The following is a 23431-nucleotide window of genomic DNA, read 5'->3' as shown; positions in this document are numbered from 1 at the left end:
GCACCAACAACAACCAGCATTCCATGGCAGACAGACACAAGATTAAGGCTGAAACCTTGTGGTCAGATGGTCAATATGCTCAAATTCTCAATTCTGGCATCTAGCTCACTGCTAGATGCCACCCACATTTAAAATTAAAAACTAATGTATGGTATCTTTTTTTGTGATTGAGGATGAAGCACCTAACACCAAGTATTTCTGGATATTCATTCACCATCTGACTGAAATCAAACAGGACAGTCCTTGATAACACAGAGAGCCTCCTTTGAGAAGCCCTTATCGGCTTGTGACTGACCTGAATATGCCACCCTGCTGTGATGTGTCAACACCACCCTGTCAGTCTATACACAGGATTACACAGCCACGGCGTGAGTATGAACACAGATAAAAGGATTGGAGGTTAATCTGATGTGAGAGGTGATGGCATGAAAACTGAACCAATGTTCCCACCTGTTAACTAACCTAGTATAGTATTTTTAGGTGCAGATTATCCTACCTTGGCACAACAAATGACACCAGATACAGAAAATCTGCTAATACTGTGTTAAACAGAAGTTTCCTGCACAAAATGATTAGTGCTACTATTAGGATTACCAGAACTATATTTAGTGTTGATTACAGTATGTGCAGCTCAGCAGTTTCTGTGTCAGTGTACTTGGGTCATTTACGAGAGATAACAACAGTTCTTATCATCTATCTAGTTTCAGATTGCCTTATATTACCTTTAAAAACAGTGATTAACTCTTCCTTGTGTGGGCTGGCATACAGCATTTCATTTTCCAGTATCTGGCTGAAGGTTAGTGGTAATTCCCCACTCTTAATGGGAAAATGACACATAACTTACCTGCTCAAATCCTTAATTAAACAACATGTAATATGACTACTTTGTGTGTCACAACTATAACCTGAGGCAAAGGTTCAATTAAGGTATTTCAAGCATCAAGCAGGTCTGGGAACTTGTGAGCAACACATCAAGACAAGAAGTCACTGGAGAAGTCAGACAGACATGAGCAGAAATAAAGTAACCATAACAACGATGCTCTTAACACGTAATTCTACCTGGAAGAATGAGCTGAATGTACCAAACAACAGAGCCTTGAGGGAAACTGAACAAACTGAAGCCAAAACATTCATTTTCTGTATCTGCTTATTGTTTTTCAAGGTCATAGCTGGCTGAAGTTTTTCCCAGCCTGCACTGGACAGAAGGTAAAGTAATGTGTAAAGTAAATTTCTACTTCCTCAGTCCAAATTGTTGTATTTATTAGCGGTTCTCAAATAACAGCTAAGACTCTGGGTGATTGTCATGTTTAATCTGGGGCTGCTATGTGTATAAGAAAAAATGAAAAATGTCCATCCCAGTTTTTCAAAGTCCAAGTTCAAATCCCTAACCCTAAATTTATTAAATAAAAAAGGGACCATGTACAGAATAAAACCTAAATATCACCATTTGAAGCACCATACCAGATTCTACCTAAAAGCTCATTTGCATCTGTAGTCCTTCAGCAGGTCAGAAGAAAGAAACAACAAAATAACATAATATAATTTAATATGACAATATACAAGAAAAGTGGGAAATTGACATATCTAAGAGGCTTAATGGCCTTTTCTGCTATTTTTCATGACAAATTAATTTTAGCCTATATTCAATAGTACAGCTTTAGATAGGACAGCAAAGGGGGCAGAGAGAGGGGTCGACACGCACCAAAGGGTTGCAGGCTGGACTTGAACCGGGCCAGCTGCAGAGGACAGATAGCCTCAGTACATGGACCGAGCTACAACGGCATCCAAAGCTGAATAATAATCAATGTTTTTTCACTGTCATTCTTTACACAGCCGTCAAGTGAAGGAAGGGAGGGATAAATACCACAAAGACTAACTGCCACATCCTGCAAGTACAAGTTCTGAACAGCACAGTCTAGAGTCTGTACCCGATGATATCGATGGAAATTCTGACTCACCCCGTCTATATGAGGTGTCCAGTGAGTGTCTGATGAAAAAAACAACACTACAAAAATGACACAGTGTAGCTTACTGACCATTTTATCACACTTGATACCATACAGAAGTCTGTATGGTATGAAGATCTTTTTGAAAGAAGAATTTAAAATGTAAATGACAGCTATCAGGGTATAAAACCAATGACATGTTTCTTTCAACTATTACACTAAACATGTCCATTCAAATATTGCATAGGCTTTCCAACACCTGTGCATTTAAGATGAACAGTGTGTGCAGTTTGTATAGATGAAGGTTAAAATATCACCTGCCAGTTTACAGGTTTTTCCTATATATAACCTGTCAAAGCTGACTCAAAGTGCTCTCTGCTCCCGCCAACTGAAAAAATATCACTTCCTGTGCAGCACAGAGGAGCTGCAAGATATTGAGTGTTTACAACTTTCATAACTGGATACAGACTAAATAGTATTTTAATCAAGAGCATACTTGCTCCTCAGGTGTGCAGTGAATAGTAATACTTTAGACCTGTTATCAAGATGACAAACAGAGACTGAATTATCTCATTTTCATAAGAAAACGGATGATGCTCAGAACACAGTTTCCTGTTTATTATGATCATTTTTGTGGCGGCTGTGGTTAAGGGCTAAATTGCCCTTGATGGCTGTACCATCAGTGTGTGAATGTGTGTCAAATGGGTGAATATGACTAAGGGTGTAATAAAATATTGTTAGACTTGAGTATATTATATTTTGTGATACTCTATCGATTCTCATAAATACTTTATCATGAAACATGCAAAGATTCATTGCAGTGGTGTATTTTGTGTTGCGTTTAAACCCCCGACCGTTAAGATAGCAGTGTGGTTTTCTTCATGTTTTGACAGCTTTCCTAAAATTACATTAAAAAAAAATCACCTTGCTTGTTTACAGTTTTGCAGTATATGACACACTGTATTGAATCGTAGCCCGTGCAGCCCATTTATCATACATCTACAGTCATTTTTGCTCTGTTTTTACAAGTGCTAGCCTTCTTTTTTGCCTTACACCCTATTTGCCCTGTGTGTACAACTTTGTAATAGCGGATGTTGTTAAGCGCTCTGTAAATAAACTTCATTCCCATTGTTAACTTTATGATTCTCTTCTGGGAAACTTTTCTTCAGGCAACAGACCTCCTGATGATACAACTTGAATAATCTATTTTGTCAGGAAAACAGATTTCTGCCATTCCACAATAATGAGACAGTAACTGTAGATAACAAGACTAAATTACGTATGATATCTTTGGAATAACAATGCAAGTGAATCATCATTTCGGTTTAAGTAATTGAACCTTAATCATGTGGCCATTATTTTTTTCTGCAGTATTTTGGTGTAACTAAACAACTTGGATTATACTTAAGATGTACTGTAGATGGCAAACAGGGAAGAATATCATGCTGTAGGAAAGGCTTCTATGAATGTCTTGATTCTTTATGAAAGCAGGTCACTACTGGCATGAGAATTACAACGATTAATCAATTAATCCACTTTAAGAAGGGGGGAAAACTCCAATTTCCTAGATGCATCATGATGTAGATATGAAAGATTCTTAATCAATTCACAAAAAAAAAAAAAAAAAAAAAAAAAAAAAATCAACTTTGTAATGACAAAGTGATGTTGACGGCATGAAAAAGATGCAACTCAGCTGCGAGGGCAATGCAGCACACGGATAGTCTACAGCGCACACATACACACACACACTACAGTTATGTTGTGAGGGCAAGATGTACTTCTTCTCAAAAGGCAGCGGTTGCAAGCATGTTTTGATTTATACAAAAGTTTGCCGATGCTATCACTGTTAACCTTGATTTCATAAAAATCCAGCTTGAATCTTTTTTTTTTTTTTTTTTTTTTTAAATCAGTTGATAGTAATTGTGGCGTGGGAGGGGTATGTACTTTTTTTGGCTCCTGAAGGTGGGCATGCCAGAAAAAGTTTGGGAACCAGCGGTCTAACTACGGCTGTTTCACCTTCAGAAACCCTGCACCTGCTCTGCATCTTGGACAGCGATGACTTTCCACTGCTGGAGACGTAACGTTAAAACAGAAGCACGCTCAGCCTCTACTTAATTTTGTTGTTCTCATGCAGGCAGGAAACTGTTTGAATAATATTATTTGATAAGTTGTTATGTTCATACTGTACTTCAGGAAAATTGGAATGATAAACTGAAAATTGTGCCCCCATTTCTGCAGATGGATACAATCCGACCAGGTGGCTTAAAAGCTCCAAGGAGCATCGAAATGCATCAAGATGCCTTTGATAATTGTTTTTATCATCGCATCATAGCCGTCTGAATAGGAATCAAATCAAACACAGCAACTGACTGAAACCAGGTCGGCCAAAGCTGCTGCAAATCCATCGAAGAGAAAACTACAAACATTTTACAGCCACAGGGGAGAAGTGTTTAGAACCAATAAGATTTTTGATAGAGTAATACTCATGCTAACGTAATACTGCAAGAGTATTACGTTAGCATGAATTTTAACTAGGCTGAAGGTTGCTCATCTTAATCTCCTTCCTTAAAAGTTAAACTCTTGCAGCAAAGACAGATTATGTCATATTTGATAACATAAAAATTTTCCAGATACTTGAACTGAGAATGACACAGGTTGTTCCCCTTTACACTATTCTGTTTTCAAACCTTCAAGGACCTGTTTTCATACTCCTTCAGACACTCCTCTGGTATGCAGGAATAGGGACAACAGTTTTCTCAGCTCATCACAACCACCTCAAATCACATAAACACTCTGCTCTCAAGAGCTCACAGGGGAAAAAAGAAAATCAAAGACACATAAACAGATTAAAAATCACAGTGATCTGGAGTCAAGGTTATAATCAGAGTAATAACAGACCAAAACCTCATGAGAAATGACAGTTCCGCTACACTGAGACATCCATTTCTGCCAAACAGTCCACGTTCTGTTTTATTCTGAAATGTCAGGCTTGTGTGTGTCATGTGTAAAAATGATATAATAATTATATTACCTTAAAAGTCCTACTAAGATTACACAGGAGAACTGCTAGGAGAAGTAAACAAATGTTCCAAGTTGTTATACAAATTTTTGCAAAGATAAAAGCACAATAAAAAATTATCAGCGGCTAAGAGCAAAATGTCAATAATTATACGACCTCATAATGTTTCTAAGTACTCATTTATCTACAAGAAGCTCAGAAAAGAGCAATTAACCTCGAGAGTCATTTCCAGTAGTTGCCCCTCTTGACCTGAGCTCTGCAAATTCTGATGAGTGCCACGATTAACCGCCTCCCCAACCGAAACTCTTTCCCTTTTATGGTAACACACTGACATCAGCATAAATATGATTTCCAGTAGAAAGAAGGAAACTTTCAGAGTAAGAGTTAACTCATTCTAGCATCGGTTTTTACCAAAGAGATGGTTTTGAAACCACAGTTAGGTATCAACGTTTAACTATCTTGCGCGCTGATCTTTAACTTGTTCAAGTTGACTGAATTCAAATTTCCTCATTTACATCTATGCCATCTTCTTGAAAGAAGTGTTTTGTAGATAAGAATGCTACGGAGGGGCAAGTTGACTCAAAGCAACCCTTGGCTTGTGTTGTAAATTTGACCTCCTTTAACCTGCAGACATTCAGCTCTATTTACAAGTTCTGCTCAGATTTCTTTAGGGCTGCACAATTAATCAAAATTTTATGGAGATCCTAGTATGGCTTTCAGCGATTTTCAAAACACTTTGTTAAAGGCAAAATGTGTGTCAGAAACCTTTTTAATTAATGAATGTTGTGAGACAGAGAACTAAATCACACCACAGTCATTTTAACATAACGGTGTGAAAATTACCATTACCTCTAATATTGCAAATCATATAACAACTGTAATATCAGTTAAAATAATTGCAATTATATATTTCTTATCAATTATTCAGCCCTAGATTTCTCCCTGAATTATCACATATTCTCAGGATATAATCCATATATTAATGACATCATTTTTGATCATTTTCATCAGCAATTAATCATTCAATATTGTTTTCTATTAATCAATTAGATAAAATTAAGAAAAAGAAAAGAAAAATGTGTCATAATTTCTCTAGTCCTACATCCAGCGTCTTGATGTGTGACCAAATCAAATCACCTAAATTAATTTAATTTATGGTCCAGCGTGGATGGACAGAACCAGAGGATGTTTCAGTCATTTATCAAGAAAACCTGCCAAACAATTATTTGACTCACAAAAAATGTGTCAAGTAAATTTCTGTCAGTCCATTTCTCATTTCAGCTCTACTGAAGTAAAATTAAAGTTGTTACTTTCATTTCTGTGTTTCTCTTACAGACAGAGAGTTACCAGATTTCATGTAAACTGGCATCACTGTCCAAAGGTGAAAAAGGCAGAATAGCTGTTTTAGTTCAAACTATGGTGCCAAAATAAATGCTCTTTGGACACCTTATCATTATAAAAACTTAAGTCCTAAGCCTGATGACTGCGGGTGTGTGGAGAAAGAAGCAAAATAATGCAGTTATCAAACACTAGTATCGTTTTTTTGCTGAGTTTTGGTCTTTAGCCTGAGAAAGCTAGAATCTGTGCAAGAACTCAGTCACTCCTCATGTCACTTCTGTCTTCACAGTCAGCAGCCGGGAGGGTTTAATCTTCATTTATACAGGTTCAAACAAACTAAGTGCACGAGTCAGGAAATCCAGATAACTGATTAGTCAAGTACACGTTCTAACGTGCAGAGGAAGTATGAGTGGGTGCAATCTCATAGATACTAAAACAGCAACGGTAACCCAGGAGCTAGATGAAATATTTCACGTGTTTGTAAATATAAAGTAACCTGCAAGTTTCCTGTACATACATACACAATACTTAGGAAGCCGGAGGAGGTGTACCGATTAGAAGTTTAAAGATTAACTGAAACAAAATGCAAACACTCAGAGATACAGAACAACAGATCCAATCATATTTCTGTGTGAAATTCCAAAAAAGTCAAAAACATCTGCAGTCTGCAAACACACAGTAGTGTCATAAGATATACTGGTCGATCTTTCTGTTTAAGTTTCTTTCACTCAATTAATGTAATTAAGCGCTCAACCCTGTGATATTCTTAAGTCTATTCATTTTAATAATGTTCTGGGATCAAAATGTCAAAAATGATTAAAGTCATTGTTTTATGACATTATCTGTAAACATGTATAGGGCTGTTAAATACTTGAGATTGGTTTAAGTGTAATATTTGTTATCCATGATTCAGTGCAGCATTTTCTCTGGTGATGAAGATGCACCTGAGGCTAGTGACAATGGGAAAGAGATGTCATGGACTGATGGAAGCAAGTTACCTCAACTGCCTCGATCTTGCTTCAGCATACAAGTGGTTTTCCTGGCCAAATTTCCAACCTGGGAAACCAGAGACGCTCTTTAAATTTTCACCCTCAGCCACTGTGGCTGTGGAAAAGGAAAGAGGTGCTACGACTTCCAAAGGCCGATGGATGCTCTAAAAGGCTTTGGTTTGATAGAAACAAGAATCACTTTGAATGACTAACTCCCACAAAAGCGCTGGAGATGCCACATCTGTCCATCCACGCTGGACCATAAAGCAGTGGAGCGGTGCACAAACATGTTGCAATGAACACAAACAAGCGACTGTGGCTTAATCTGTGTCATCTCAGTGCCAGGTCACTACAGACCTGAAGTGAGAGGTCTGCAACCTGCCCTTCTCCAGTGGCTTTCTGCAGCTTTGACAAAAACAAAATATGAAAATGAATAAATACTGTTGTAGGCTTTTTACATTCTCCAGTTGTAAAAAAGTGTGGCCTATACACCGATTTAAAAGAAAGTTTAATATTTAGTCAACTAAAATGTGCATTATAACTTCTGTCTATAGCTCAGCACCTTTTCCACTAAATTTTACCACTGGTAAGTCCTGAGTCTCCCAAGGAGTTTTTGACCAGTACTAGCGCTATAAATAGGGATGAAAAAATATATTGAATATCCCAAAATTATTACAAAAAATGTAATTGATACTGTACCAGACTGTGACGATATCTACCGCGATATAACATTGTTATTTTCATTTTATTTTATACAAGACTGCTAAACTGTTCTAAAATCGTACGTATGCAATTCAAACATTCAAAACAAAAACCATTCATGTTAAGTTTTTGCAAATGCTTGGATCATGGCTGGCCACACATCAGATATACTATTTAATAAAGCCCATTTTTTCAAGTCATCACTTTCCTTAGTTTTTTGACACTGCAATAAATATCACATCACAGACTTTTTACTGTGGTATTCCTGCACCTCCAGTTATTGGTATTGTTAGATCTTTGGCTGCGCAGCAACATTTTTATGCGATACACATCCCTGCTGTCAGTTTCATGCTATCACACGGCATCGCTAAGATTTCAGCAGTAAAGCTTGATGCCAGGATGACAGTGGCTCTGGTGATAACACACGGATACCACAAGAACTGTGATTGGTCAGTGTGGGCTGCTTGTGTTGCCTCTTACAAGTTTCTGAGGTAGACACTGATGACAGTGAAGACGACATGAAGCATGTTTAAAAAAAAAAAAAGAAGCTTCAGTTGTCTTTTCCTTTTCAGAAACTTGTATCTAGTAATTCCACTGAAAACACCTGCTCACAGCGACTCCCACTCTTGACCACCATCTCGTCTCTGATGATTATGTAACCCCGAATGTCCTTTCCATTTCAGTATACAGAAGGATCACCCAACCCTAATGACCACTTAACCTACAGCTTCAATGCATTAAGTGTCACATGATCCAGACCTCATGCTCACAGACATTTCCAATCTGACAAGGTTCTGGATTCCTCATTATCCACAGCAGAAATGTATGTTGAACATGCAGAATTCAGTCTAAAAATATACCCACATTGGTCAAGACTTCATCTCACACTTTAAACACAGAGCTAACATTATGTAGCGCTCATATTTGAGTCTGAAAGGAGGCTAGTTGGCTCAGTGGGCACTAAACAGTCACACTTAGCAGCCAGTGTAGCCTTTCAGAGTGCAGAGTTTCTCTGGTCTGTGGTTTGAACACACACTAACAACCTGAAGTGGCACAGCTTGCAGCTCAGCGTGTACTGCTGGTGTGTAGTAAAAACGGGACTGACAGGATGGAGTTTCTGAGGAATGTGCTGTGAACAGGCCTCCATCTGTTTCCCTCATTCTGCTGAGCTCATGTGTGCTGCAGATCAACCTTTGAGCCTTTCTAGTGCAAATAAACCCAACAGGTAGCAGAGGGCTGTGACCTGTATTTTGGCTTTCGTTTTATATTTTCCTTCATGTTATGGTCACTTTAAGGCGTTTCTGCATGCGCCATGAACACAAATATTTTAATATCACTTCAGCTAAGTCCCTTAAGCTCGCCCACTCCTGTTCAATTCAAACAGCAGAAAAAACAACTGGAAGCAACAAATTTATCAAATATTGGTCCATAACTGTGAAGAACCAGCCAATGTATGAATATAACAGAGATATTCAGTGTTTTGTATTAACCACTGCAACCGATAATTATTTCCATATTCAATTAACTCTCTGTATCAAAAGCAATGAAAAATGCCTGTGTGAAAGAATCGTAGCCCCATGACATGTCTTGCAGTTGTTTATTTAATCTGATTTACAGTCCAAGAAGTATTGTCCAAGCCCACACACACTGAATTAATGCATGATTTTCAGCTCAACAGCTGATTCACTTAGGCCTACACTCATACGGACAAGTTAGTGCTTTACAATGAAATATGTACAAATATTTACAATGAACAATTACATATGTAGAGTCACATTTTGTAAACTTCAACTCAAAAAAGAAATCTTAAATTTATAAATTCAAAGCAATCTGTTTCACTAAATGTTTTGAGTTTTAAGTCAAACTCTTCTCTTTTGTAATAATTTAAAACAAGATTTGCTGATCTATAATCTTTTGTCAAGATAATTTACTTGTTTTTTCTTGATACACTTGAGTCTTTAGACTTTAGAAACCCAAAGATTCTGTATTTCAAAACCTGTTTGCAATTTTGAAATGTGAATCTGATTTGTCATTATCTGGGTGCTTGAAAATTGAATGGCTGCAGCAATATTTGAAATACATTTTTTTTCAGATTCAAGGTTTTCTTTTAAAAGAAGAAACGTAAATCATCAGTAGAGTATAGGTTTAGAGATTTTTGAGTGAGTCAAAACTGAAAAATTTAGTGAAGATGATAAAATAGGATAAAATTCTCAACTTTTTAAAATGTGAAATGTAAATGTAATAATTACAGAAGCTGAGAAAAAAAAGTCTGATGAAGCATATTTAAACCTGCAACAAGTTCAGCTTCCGACTTCAAAACAAGATTCACCGATCAAGAAATCCTTTGTGCGTTTCTTTGATTTTTCACTTACTCTTAAGACATAACTTCCTGCGGGTAAAGCTGTTACCATCTGCAGCTACATTCATCAAAAGTTATCTTATCAACACGAAGCATACAGTATGATGTCATGGCAGTTATTCTGAGGTAAGAGCAGTTGAGTGTGGTCAGCCATAAAGGAGTTGTTAGGATCACTTTTGAAATGCTTTGAACTTCTGAAATGTGTCAGACATGAAAGCGATCAACATTTTTTTTAAAAAAGCTTGAATCGATACCATAATAAATTCATAAGTCTACGTCATTTAAAAAGTAATTAAAGAGCACGAGGAGTCAAGGAGAGCTTGTGCATTTTGGTTCTGTGTGTTCCCTGCACCAACTAAGTTGTTGAGGCTGCACACAGGAAACTGTGGGAGGACGAACTGTCCTTGAGTACATTAGTGAGGATGCACAGGGTGATGGAGGACAACAGGACGGATTGCCAATAATCCTGTAGCATCGTTTTTGTACCCTCTCCAGCTCCTCAGACAGGCCTTTTGTCAGCCCATCACAGACTGAGCGGGCAAAAGAAGGTCAGGTATATGTGTTTTAGAACCAGAGCCAGACGGATACTGGATTTTAGGGGCCGCTGCAGTAACTTATATTGGCTGATATTTGTTATACAGACTATACAATATATACATTAACACACTTTTGCAATGGTCCCTCAAAAGTAGGACTCGGGATCAAAAATAATTATTTTATGGCACCGACTGAATTTCTTCAGTCCTATCAAGTACTGAAAAACACCTTGTCATTTGTTACCAACTTTTAAAACCTAAAATAAATCTCATTAGCATCAGTGAGCAAATAAGCACACAGCATGCTTGTACCGAGATCTAATAATGCTGGTGATCCACTGTCTCATGCCTCATGTTACACATTGTAGAGGCATGTATGAAAAACACTACATTGCACCAAGAGACGAGGTTCACCGTTTGTTTTCTACCACCAGCTACTTATCTTCACAGACTACTGAGGAGACTAAGTGCCGCTTATTAACAAGTCAGTGACCTGCAGCAGAGGTCAGGAGTGTTTCTGATGGCTAACATGGCGTTGCTAGTTTTCAGAGTAAAAACTGTTTTTCCAAGTTCACCCAGGTCTTTAAACAGCTTCCTCATTTGCAGTGAGTAATTATACTGTGTTTTGGAATGTAACTTTCCTTTTGTTAGATGGATTTGAATAAAATTGGTATTTAAAAAAAAAGTATCGAATGTGAACCTTCATCGAAGTCAAGGTATCGTTATTGAAATTTTTTGATGATACCCAGATACACTTGTGTCAAAAAAATGCAATGGAGGCAGGATATTTTATAGTTTAACAATAAATACTATTCTCCACAAAGATATCAGGGCACTGAAAAAGTAAACTTTCAACCACATTTCTAGTAATAATATATCTATAAATTAAAAACACAAATAAATCAAAGTATATGTATATATTAAATGTGAATTAAGAAAAAGAATCAAATGGACATATAATGGTACCAATAAAGCTAACAAAACAATCTGCACTATGTTATGTTTGAAGAAAAACTTTTCATGTAAGCTCCTATCATATCTTCAAATCAATATATGCCATTATAGCGGCAGATAATATTGGTCGATTGATACATTGGTTGGGCTTCATTTAAAACATCACAGGGGGAGACCTTTTGGCAACAGTGAGGGAATGAGTCTTGGCTGTGTCTTGAGTTTTATGGTGTGTCTAGATGTCTCATGTTATGTTTTATCATGGAGCATAGTAAATATATTACAGCAGGATGTTTTTTTTTTTCAGTGTGGATGTAATGAACAGCTTCCAGGTGAGAGTAGGCAGGAGTAGGCAGGAGTAAAGACATCAATATGCTCAAACAAAATGTTTGTGGGATGGGACGACAGCATCTGAAACCTGCTCAAAGGCTAACTGCAATAATGAAATGCAATGCCACGCTATTGACAAGCTAACTGCAGGGCATGTCACATCATATCGTTTTCAGTCTTCATCCAGGAGCAGCTAACCTGCAGAGATTCAACACAGCAGAAGAACTACCTATGCTGAACAAATTCCACAGGAAAAAGTCACACAGCCTCTGTTTCACTTGTCCTGAAACTGCTGACTGGAAACAGCGGCAGTCTTTTAGAAGAAAATGCCAACTGCTCAGCTAATAATACTGATTCACCACAGTTGTTGCACTTGCGTCCCACAACTTGCCGGCACACCCAGGAGGCAAGAGAAGAGAGAGGGCAGGTGAAGAGTACAAGCAGGTACAGAGATGAAGCATTATCCTGCTGCTTACAAACTAATTTACAAAAAGCAACCGAAAAATGGTGTTAATACTGTATACTGCGCTGTTGAGCCACCCTAAATCACTGCAGGGGAAATTCCTTCACCGTGACGGCCGTACCTGCTCGCCAGCAGAGAGGAGACGAACTACAGGGACAGAAGTGTGAAACGCTCTGCCGAGGCCACAAGGGAAATGGAGAAGTGAGTTGTGAGTGAATTGAGTAATAGTTGAATGTGGCCAGATATGAAAATGAGAAGTGTAGATGTTGAAAGTAGATTCTGACTGTACACTCTACTGTCCTCATTTTTTGGTCTTCCACTGTAACATTTCTGCTCCATCAGCCAAGTGGATATCTTGCGGCTTACAAAGAATTTAAATTTGTTTCATCAGCAGAATGATATCCAATACAGCTGCACAATTAATCGGAATTTTACTGAAATCACAACATAGTTTTCGGCAATTTACAAATCGCAAGAGGTAATATTTGTTAAAGTGTGTCAAAAAAAAAAAAAGGCGGAGATGTTCTGTCCTATAAATCAGATTCTACAGACTGAAAAAATGCAAGATTCCTGAAAAGTAAAATTACACCACAGTCATGTTTTTCAATCAAAAATAAGAATAATGATGTAAAAATTCTAATTACCTCTAATCTCGCAAATCATATTGCGATTGTAATGTCATTCAAAATAATCACAATTACATTTTTCCTTCAAAATCGTTCAGTGCTAAGCATTAAACTGCATGGTGGTAACCACAGTCTTTTATTCCTTATTATAATAACAATAATAATTTTATTTGTGAAAGACTAGCTTATAAGGAAAGACAGCAAGGGCTGGTCTTAAATTAGTACCAGTTTCTGATTGGTCAGAACTAGAGGATATTAAACTAAGGATTATTTTCATTGTTGATTACCCTGTTGATTCTTTTCTAGATAAAATTATTCATTTTCTGGTCTATTAAATGTAAGAAAGTAGTGAAAATTTTTGATCACTCTTTCCCGAAGCCCAAGATCACATCTTCAAGTGTCTTGTTTTGCTCACAACCCAAAGATATTCAGTTTACTGACATAAAGAGTAAAAAAGACATTTACATTTAAGAAGCTGAAAAATGAAAATGTTGGCGATTAATGCAGTAAACGAAGAATGAGCAATTAATTGCTGCAGCTCTAGTCTGAACTGTAATAATGATCACTAATTTTGATAATCCTCCTCTTCTTTTCCAGTTTGTCTACTGTTAAATCAACAGCACAAATCGATGGCTGTGTTTACACTCAGTCGTTACAGCAGACAGGTTGACATACTCTGAAGAAAGGGCTGCTGTTGCAAAGCAAAAGAAAACACAGCTAAGGCTACGTGTCAGCCTCAACCGAGTCAAGAAAACAATTGTATAAAACAGCTTGTCCTGAGGATCGGCTCTACAACTGCCACGTCATTCTCACACATTTTATATGAATAACATGTTCAAAATTAAAACTGACACTTTCTACATGGATGTACAATCAGTGTTGGTGGCAAATGTAGTCAATAAAAGAGGCGAATAGATACGATTTGTATACATATTTACAGGCGGCGCTGGTTTCGACAAAACTGAACAGTACTAACCCCCACCAGCGTGCCAGCTCTAGTGCATAAAATCAAGCGCTCCCGATCCCAGCTAATTTGTTTTGTTTGCAGGAAAACTTTTAACCGTTTTCTCTGTCATTACAGCAGCACCGAGGAATTTATTGCTTCAACTGAACACATCTACCTTCAACACTGAACAGCCACATGAAAAGTGCAAAACCTTCCCTCTAACTTTAATTGTGATTTACAAAAATGTGACAAATGTCCGTCACACTTCCCAAAGATACATCTTCAGATAGCGTTTTTGTCAACATTAAAAAACAAAGACATTAAATTCACAATAATACACAACAGAGTAAAGGAGCAGAGCTTCTTAACTGAGCTGGCAGAACCTGTGAACGTTTAATAATTTATCAAAATTGTCTATTATCAGTCATTTTTTGTCAGTGAGCTGAACAATTAATCAGTGAACTGTCTCAGCACACAATGTGTCAAAATCTGCATGGCACTGCAAGTTTAAAGCTTGGTCAGATTCATTTTCTTGTTTAATTAAATAATTATCCATGATGACACATTACTATTGTCAAGAATATCGATTTATTGATAAATATTGAGTCTGTATATTTTAAATAACTTCACTATTCATTTTTCGCAGTATCGAGACACTGGTATCAGGTACGTCAATTTTACGTTATTTCCAAGATTAGTTAATTAGATAATTTAGTTATTTTTTAAAGGTCTGATCTGATCTAAAGAGAACAAAATGAATGTTTCTAAAGGCTTCTTGTCGTCATGTTGTAGCCTTGATATATTTGTCGTCTGATAAAAACCTAAAATCTTACACCCTTGGAGTTTTTTCATGTATTGTGTATTATGTATTGTAGAGTTGAATGAAAACACCTTGATGCATATCAGAAATTTGTCTTCTTTTGTAAAGTAGACAAAAGTCACTTGATTATAGTTAGTAAGGTAAAAAAAAATGTTTACAGCAAAAATATTTTTAATGATACTGAGGCTTATTTAATAGAAAAATGTGGTCTTGACCTGAAACTGATGGCTTAAAAGGAGAAACATGTGGTTCCTAAAGTGTCATGTGCACAGCAGCTGGTTTTTTGGGTATTCTCCTACTGTAGTTTCTTAGAGGAGTGAAAGTAGGGGGCTGGCACAGCTTGGTTCTTGGTGGGAAATTACCATCAGCTTAGTCAAGTGTAAATGAAGAACTGACAGGGAACCTCTGTTATTGACTCCCAGGAAAACTGTCACTTTCCATTTCCAGTCCCCGGCCAGAGCAGCTTATAAATTCAAGCTGCTGGATGAGACAGAGAGTTTCCCTCAGGTAAGTCAGTTGGCGGAGGTGTCTTCTTCCTCTTTGAGTTTCAGTGTGGTGAAACGAGTTCTGCCAGAGCTAAGGAGGGCGAGGCTGAGGGAAAATAACTACCTGATAGCCAGGTTATAACCCCCGCCTCCCGCCCTTTCACTCTGCAAACACAGGATGTCTGATCTGGTTTCCTGTGTAATCCAACACCCTGCACATAATCCAATATGGCTCTGTTTATAAATGGATGCAGATTAGATGCATGAGATGAGCAGGTTACTTCCTCTGTGCCGCGTCAAGTAGTTCACAGGTAAACAAACAGATTACCTGGGAATAGGGGACGCTTAATTTAAAGCACTAGAGCTGGCATGCTAGTCAGGATGACTATAGTGAATGAGTATTTATCAAAACCTGCACTACTTATTAATATGGATATGTATCAGTGTCCATATATATATTTATGTGCATTCTTTATATTTTCTGGGTGACTAATTTCCCTCTCGATTACATGGAAATTAATTTAATTTACACTAATTAACTTGCCTATTGAGCACAATTTATTAACTAAAAATGTTAACTAGTATCTGAAAAATATTAACCCATCCATCAGTAACCACACTGTATTGGAATGTCCGGCACTTTGCACAGTGCATTATGACCAGCCGACATTCTACAAAATTTAACAACAACAACTTACTATCACCCCTTTTCCATACACATGTGCTGACTTGGTTTGACTCGGCATGTCAGCCCGGTACAGAGGTGATTTGCATTTCGATTACAACAGAGCTACTCACTTGAAGGTGTGTCTTTAAGTGAAGACAAGCCACTTTGCTCAAGTCAAGCAGCTGTAAAATGGCGAATAAACACAGAACTTCCTGAAAGTACCGTGTTATTGTGTTATTCAAAAACTTTTATTATGAAGCAGCAAAAGCAGGAAATTTTTGGTTTTCATCATTGGTAACCTGACACGACTCCTGTACGGCTGAAAGTGAACATTACAATAAGGTACAGCAGGTACCTGAAAATTAAAACTGTGACACAGGAGAAAAAGTAAACTTCAAACCACAGAGACTAACTTCTAAAGAACTGAGAGCTGAACACAGAGACACTTTTAGAAACGTCTTTCTCTCTGCTTTCCTGCACACACATGAGCTGAGTATCACAACGCTCGCTTGTTTGAGAGGGAGAAAGGAGGGTCGTCACGGGTTGGCCATGGTGATGGTAAATTATGTCATAACACCCTACGATCAGCTGCCACACAGTGTGGTTAACGTTGGTAGTGCTTGCACCAGCAGCCTGCACTACTTGCAGGTTAACGTCCATATGCCTGTGCTGAATTTTTTCTCCGGTCAAGTAATTATATGCTACTTTTTTCTGACACAGCCTACATAAACTTTTAGTTTCATTTACTACATGACAATACTGACAAATCACGCTGTTTTTACAAGATATCATCTGTCCCACTTTGCTGATACAGCATGCAGGTCATACGGGCATTAGCACACAGAGGAGACATCTGACAAATGTGTAAAAGTGGCAAACTTTCCCTTTAATGAAAACAAATATATATAATGATTGAATTAATCATGAAAATTATTCTTAGTTGCAGCCCAAGTAGTAACACAATTTGCATGCATTTCAAAAGTATCATGATTTGATACTCAGCTGTACAAAGCAGGGTGATATATCATGCTCATAAACCGTGTCGTCGTTACCGAAAACGTCATAGGTCTGATACCAGTTATGAACCACGCATCCTAGTGAAGATCCTTGAAAAGCCAGACACTCAAAGCTTCAACACTAATCGTTTTAAACACGAACTTAAACAGAAACTCCCACCATAACCGGGTGTAGTTTGTCAAATTTGTCTGAGTGCAGCAGTTTCTCTACAAGACCTATCATGTTGGACCCAATCTAATCACCACCTAATGACACGTCTGATGAAAACACATTTTCTACCAAGATGTAATCTCGACCACCATTTCCTTTAAACTTCCTGCACAGGTGCTCAGTCTAACACAACAGCAACACTCTGACATGACTGAACACTACATAACAAATGCATCCTTGTGTTTAATCCATTATCTTCCCACATCCAACTCTAAACCTGTCATCTACCATGAGCTGTTGTTGTTCACATGCGTCAAAAGGCTGTCTATCAGTGAACTCTGTATTTATGGCCGTACTTCAGCTGAAGGAGAGACATGAGCATGTCTTAAAGATGATGTTTTTCCTGACCTGAAGTGTCTGTGTGTGTCCCCTGCTGATGAGGATCAGTTGGATTACAGCCATAGCTTTATTCTGATGCGTGCAAACAGCTATAATTAGCAATTTATCAAACTGGGCTCCAGTCACCATAAAATAGATCATGCAACTCCAGTTTGAGCTTGTGAAACTCTCCCGCCCTTCACACCTTCTCCTTTTGTCATAAGTCACACAATTATCACTGCTGGGGGCTGCAATGATTTGTAATGCAAATATTTGCAAGCACTGCAATTAAAAAACTACTTTGCACAAGTTTTCCTGACTAGTAATGTTATCTAGGGCCACAAGAGACAATTATTTTCAGTATAGATTAATTTGTGATCATTTGTTGATTATTTAAATAATTGTTTAGTCACTAAAACATAATGAAATGGTGACAAAAGTCAACCACAACCTCTCAAATCAGAAATACTTTATTGATTAGGTAATTGGTAACGTTAGGTGTTGATGCTGTTTTTAGGTTACTGTAGATTGCAGCAACTATCTTTGTGTTTTGGACTGCTGGTTAGAGCTGCAACGATAGTCGATTGGAAGAAAATTAGTTGCCAACTATTTTGATAATTTTTCAAAGAAAAAATATCAAACATTTGCTGATTCCAGCTTTTTAAATGTGATGATTTGTTGCTTTTCTTTGTCATTTATGACAATAATAGAAAAGTCTTTGGGTTTTGGAGTGTTCATTGAACGAAAAGAAGCAATGTAAAGACATCCCTTTGGGCTCAGGGGATTTTTTTTTTTTTTGACATTTTATAGAATCATGAAATTAATCTGCAGATTATATGATAATAAAGCTAATTATTAGTTGCAGCCCTGCTTGTGGTCAGATAAAACAAGACATTTGAAGATGTCCCTGCACCTCTTAGAACTGCATTTGGCATTTTTCTGCATTTTCTGACACTTATTAGACTGAACGATTTATAAATAAATTGGTGAAGTAATCATCAGACTGACAATTAAAATAATCATTAGATGCAGCCCTGACAGAAAACAGCTAAAACTGATGACCTGTTGTTTTGAAATTCAGAACAAATGACAGTTTCAAAGCAGATGTAGTGAAAAGTGTTGGGAACTCCTCTCTTAAAGGGACAGTTCACCACAGAAGAAATACATGTTTGTCCTCAGGCCTCAGTTGTGAACAGCTGTGTGTAGCAACTACTACTAGTTCCGCTATACTGAGGAGAGGGAAACATCTCTACAGCTGATATCGCCAAAACTTGGCAAGTCATACCAAAACAATCTAGATGGATAAATCGCACTACAGGTAAAAATATGCATTTTTGATTTTGAGGTGAAGTGTCTCTTTAAACTAAGAGGCAAGTTATTGGATGTAAATGGATAATAAGCTTACTCCCACCAGGGTGGACTGCATGTGAATGAACTTTGACCTCAAAGGCACAAATACCAGTCATGAGAGAAGGCTACCGAAAATCTTGAGACCAACGTGACCCTACTGCAGACCTGACTCCAGCAAAGACAAGTCAGGGCAAACTTCCCTTTTTGTGGCAGAAAAGGTTTCACCAGCAGCAAGGCGGGATCACACATTCACTTCCACAACACTAATTTCAAAAGGAAAGTTGGGCCATATATTTTCCTAATCAAATAAAGTTGCTGTTAATGTTAACATTATACAGTACATCACCATTTTACTTTTTTATGTTCAGCAGAATTTAAAAAGTGTTCTTAAGTAAGAGACGAAAAGAGACTTGCTGTTTTGTTTTTTTTTGTTATAAGAGAAATTCAAAGAAGTTCACGTCCAGCACTTTGCTTTGTATGTTATGTTTCTCTTGTCTATTTAAAACTGTCCAGACAGCAAGCATCTAAGACGTGTTTATTTACTTGAGCGTCAAAAAGTACAATAAATGTTTGTGTTGAAAAATTAAGAATCATTTGAGAGAATCAGAACCTTCATTCTTAGGGAGAAGAATCGTAACTTGAAACTTCTCGAGCAACTGAGATAGAATCAAGTTGAACCTGAACCTGACAGAAGGCTGACTGTAAACAAATGCATACTTTTTTTCTCTGTTCAAAAATGTCTGAATGTGAAGAATTCAAAACGTGAAAAAAATAATAAAAAAATCTTCTGTCTCTGTCAAAAGGGGTGGGGGTCCCATTGGGAGGGGTGGACCAGCTCAGACTCTAACCATAAGTTAAACTTAATTTCTGCTGAGTAAGTGTTTATCTGCAAGTTTTAGCAGCTTCCCTGAATGTTCCTGAACTTTTCCGTGGTTAGACATCCTCAAGGCAACTTAAAGTGAATATTGAACAGGTGATCGTTTCTGTTGTTTACATCCCAGTATCTCCGCAATGGCCATGCAGCTGGGTTACTGACCAAACCTCGATGTCAATACAAACACTCTATTGTGAAAACCATGACTTATTCTAACATGTACAGACACACAGAACATTTTCATTTTATACATTTTCCTCAAACTGTAAATAGAAAAGAATGGTCTCTGAAAAGTTTTAACCTTCACATTATGCATGCTGGGAAGCCAGTTACTATGCTGATCATGTTTCTATAGAAACTCAAGAGTGCATCCATTAAGGTTGTAAACCCCTGATCACAATACAATATTATACTGACTATTTGGATAAGAATACAATATTTGTCTATATTACCAATTCTGCCACAATATGATTTAAATTTGATTCAATTCTGGGGCCAGCGATCAATATCAGACAATATCACATTTCCATCTCACACTTTCAGTTACATTTACATCAACTCACGAAAAGCAAAGCAATTATCATTTGACTGAACTAGAGACATTAATGATACAGACATGCCTTATCATTTTAAAATAAAGACGTATCATAACACTGACGACACAGATCTATATGTTCACTTTGCATCGCTCATAATGGACCATTGATCTTTTCAAGTCAAGAGACTTCAAGTTACAAGAACTTAAATGCTAAATTAAATAAAACTTAAATAGTTATGTTAAGTTTATGAAAAAAGTTGAGTTGATTCCACTAAAATTCTGACTTTTTTTTTTTTTTTTTTACAGTGAAGGTTGCTATAATCAGTCAAAACAAATGACAGGTTACCTGTACAGTGATGTACAGGTGAGTGGAGTGAAGCAATACAGATCCTAAACTTTACACAGCTTTGGAAAGTACTTGTTATCAATTATACATCAAGGTAACGTTGTATAAGCTGTGGAACACTTGATTAATGGTGCGTTTCCAGTCCGTCCTGACCTGCTGCTATAAATAAATAAACCACAATGACTTTATTCCACAATGACTTTATCCCGCAGGCTTCAAAGAGCCAACACAGGAGTGGCACATTAAATCACCATGAGTATTTCTCCATTTAAATTCACACTTCTTGCCCACTGGAAGTTTCCTCAACGAGTTTTCAAGTTTGTCAGAGTGGTGTCAGTTGGCACAGTTAGCAGTTAGCACACAAGTTAGCTTCCCAAACACCGCTCATTTGTTGTTACTTGAACCGAAGCTAACTCACCTCTACCTGCTTGTCTTTGACAGCACAGACAGCTGATTATCTTATCTCGCAGTTTATGACTTTATGAAAGTAGCGCGAGAGGTTTTACTGTGCTAAGTTAACCAGCTACCGTCTGTTAGCATGAATGGGAAAAAGTAGCAGCAACCCACGGAGTGAGCTTTAGCTTTAGCTAGTCTTAGCAAAGTATGACAGACCATCAACAGAGGCAACTTTTCAATGAGAAAAACTACATACCCGACGGCTCCTCTGGTTGTCCGGTAACTTTTGCAGTGTGTTGGACCTCAGTTGTATTCCAGATAATGTCAGTAAAGCAGTGCCTCCCCCCTCAGAGACCGCTGAGTCCGCACACAGCGACAGCAGCAGCTGGAAACTCTGCCGCTGCCCAGAAAATACAACAACAATATGGCAGCGGAGCACCGCGCTGCGTTCATGGCGCCCCGGACAGACGGGAAATTCAGGATCGTACTAGGAAAAGCTGCTCAGTTCAGAAGGCATTAAAAGCCATTCTACAAGGACACAACTCTAAGCACTGAGTGAAAACAAAAAAAAATCACAACAACAGCAACAACAAAAGCAAGCAAACAAACAAACAACAAATACTCTATTAAATACTTAAATACTTTAACCTTGTAATTCTCCTGCTTTCTTGTACTCGTCCTTGTTTGTGAAGCACATTGTAATAGGGGTGCACAGTGAATAAATTATCGGCCAACAATGGAAACTTTATATTAGTATTTATTATTCCAAAAACTAAATTATAGCTGGTAAATACTGGCCTTTATAATATCTAAAGTTTTTTGATGTACTTCAATAATCTGTTATCTTGTCTGTATCAGTCATAAGAAGCAGGTAATTATTGGCTAAAAAATCAGTATCATGCTTCCCTACTTTGTGATGGCAGTTTTGCAAGATGTTATATAAAATTAAGTTATTATTATTGTTGTTGTTGTTGTTTTATTTTGTTTTTGCACACACATACAAATACATATAGGTAACATTTTTTAAAATTTATTTTTTCATTATATTTCCTGACATTATGATTTTATCCACTAATTCTCTTGTCTTTTCTTCTACTTTCTTATATTCATCCAAGCACTTTGTGGAAGGGATGCACAGTAAATATGGGGGCAATAAAAGGAAATTTATAGTATTATATATTATGCCAAAAATGAAATTATGGATGATAAATATTGGCTATTATAATATCTGATTTTACACATTCTGTCAATAATACCTCACGACTTTTTGTAACTTAAAAAAACTTTATTGTACCATTTTGAAAAAAGTGGGCAGGTGTGGAGGGAGCACCTCTTTTCTGTCTTTTTTTTGTTTTTGTTTTTTTTTGCATTTTCTTTTCTGCAATTATGCAGATTATTCCCAAACGGCTGACTCTGTGTCAGCATTGGGCTTGCAATGTTTGGGATGATTTAAAACAGTAGATGACGAGTTGAGCCTCATGCTGTGAAATACAGATTTTTACAAATTTGGTAATAAATCTAAATATTAACACCAGCATCAATGTATTTCCTCACAGTACAGGCATATCATTTAGTTTACAGCTCAGAAAAACATTTTCAAGTGTGCAGTACTTATTTTAAAATCTTCATAATCATATAATTTTGACTTTAAAAGTCATGATTCGATCAAACATGTGCGGCAGAGTCGAATAAATTAGGATTTTTTTTTAATTACTGTCATTATTGTACTAATTACATTTTCATCATCCCTAACATTTAATCAGTCCATGTTCATGATGTTGAATGGACTTCACCTGCACTATCTGAGGATTTCTGTCACTTGTTTCATACTGTTCATCACTTTGATCCTGTTTTCAACGTGATTTTTTCCCCTATTACTTATTTATATTTAAACAGTTTTTATCTATCAGATCAGTTTTGGGGGATTAAAAATAGGTTAATAACGTTTCATAGAGGAAACTCTAGAACTCTGGTTTTAATGACTTACTAATAAGAACATATCTTAACATCAAATACAGGAAAAACACTGAACAGCGAATAAAAAGATGTTTTAGTAATAGAGCTCATCATGTTAGGACAGAGCTCCTCGCTGTCTGACCTGACTGTTAATTACTCAGAGGAGTGTTTGTGAGCAGAGGGCTTAATATGTTCAATCCTGCTATCCTGACACATTCAAACGAGTTTCAACAAGTGACGTGAACCGGC

General features: G+C 37.2%; 1 protein-coding gene across 1 annotated transcript in view; it reads right to left on the bottom strand.

Annotated features, from left to right (window-relative positions):
• The window catches only part of plekhf2 (pleckstrin homology domain containing, family F (with FYVE domain) member 2), a 34674-nt gene extending 13039 nt beyond the window's left edge, over positions 1–21635 (bottom strand). The window contains exon 1 of the mRNA XM_084727458.1: positions 21483–21635. The gene's annotated coding sequence lies outside the window, so the exon portion shown is untranslated. The remainder of the gene's footprint in view (positions 1–21482) is intronic.
• Between the last annotated feature and the right edge of the window lie 1796 nt (positions 21636–23431).

The sequence above is a fragment of the Lutjanus erythropterus genome, chromosome 9, assembly GCF_056507025.1.
Source record: "Lutjanus erythropterus isolate fLutEry1 chromosome 9, fLutEry1.hap2, whole genome shotgun sequence".
Lineage (NCBI taxonomy): Eukaryota > Metazoa > Chordata > Actinopteri > Lutjaniformes > Lutjanidae > Lutjanus > Lutjanus erythropterus.
Note: the sequence above shows the minus strand (reverse complement) of the source record. Positions and strands in the feature narration are given on the sequence as shown.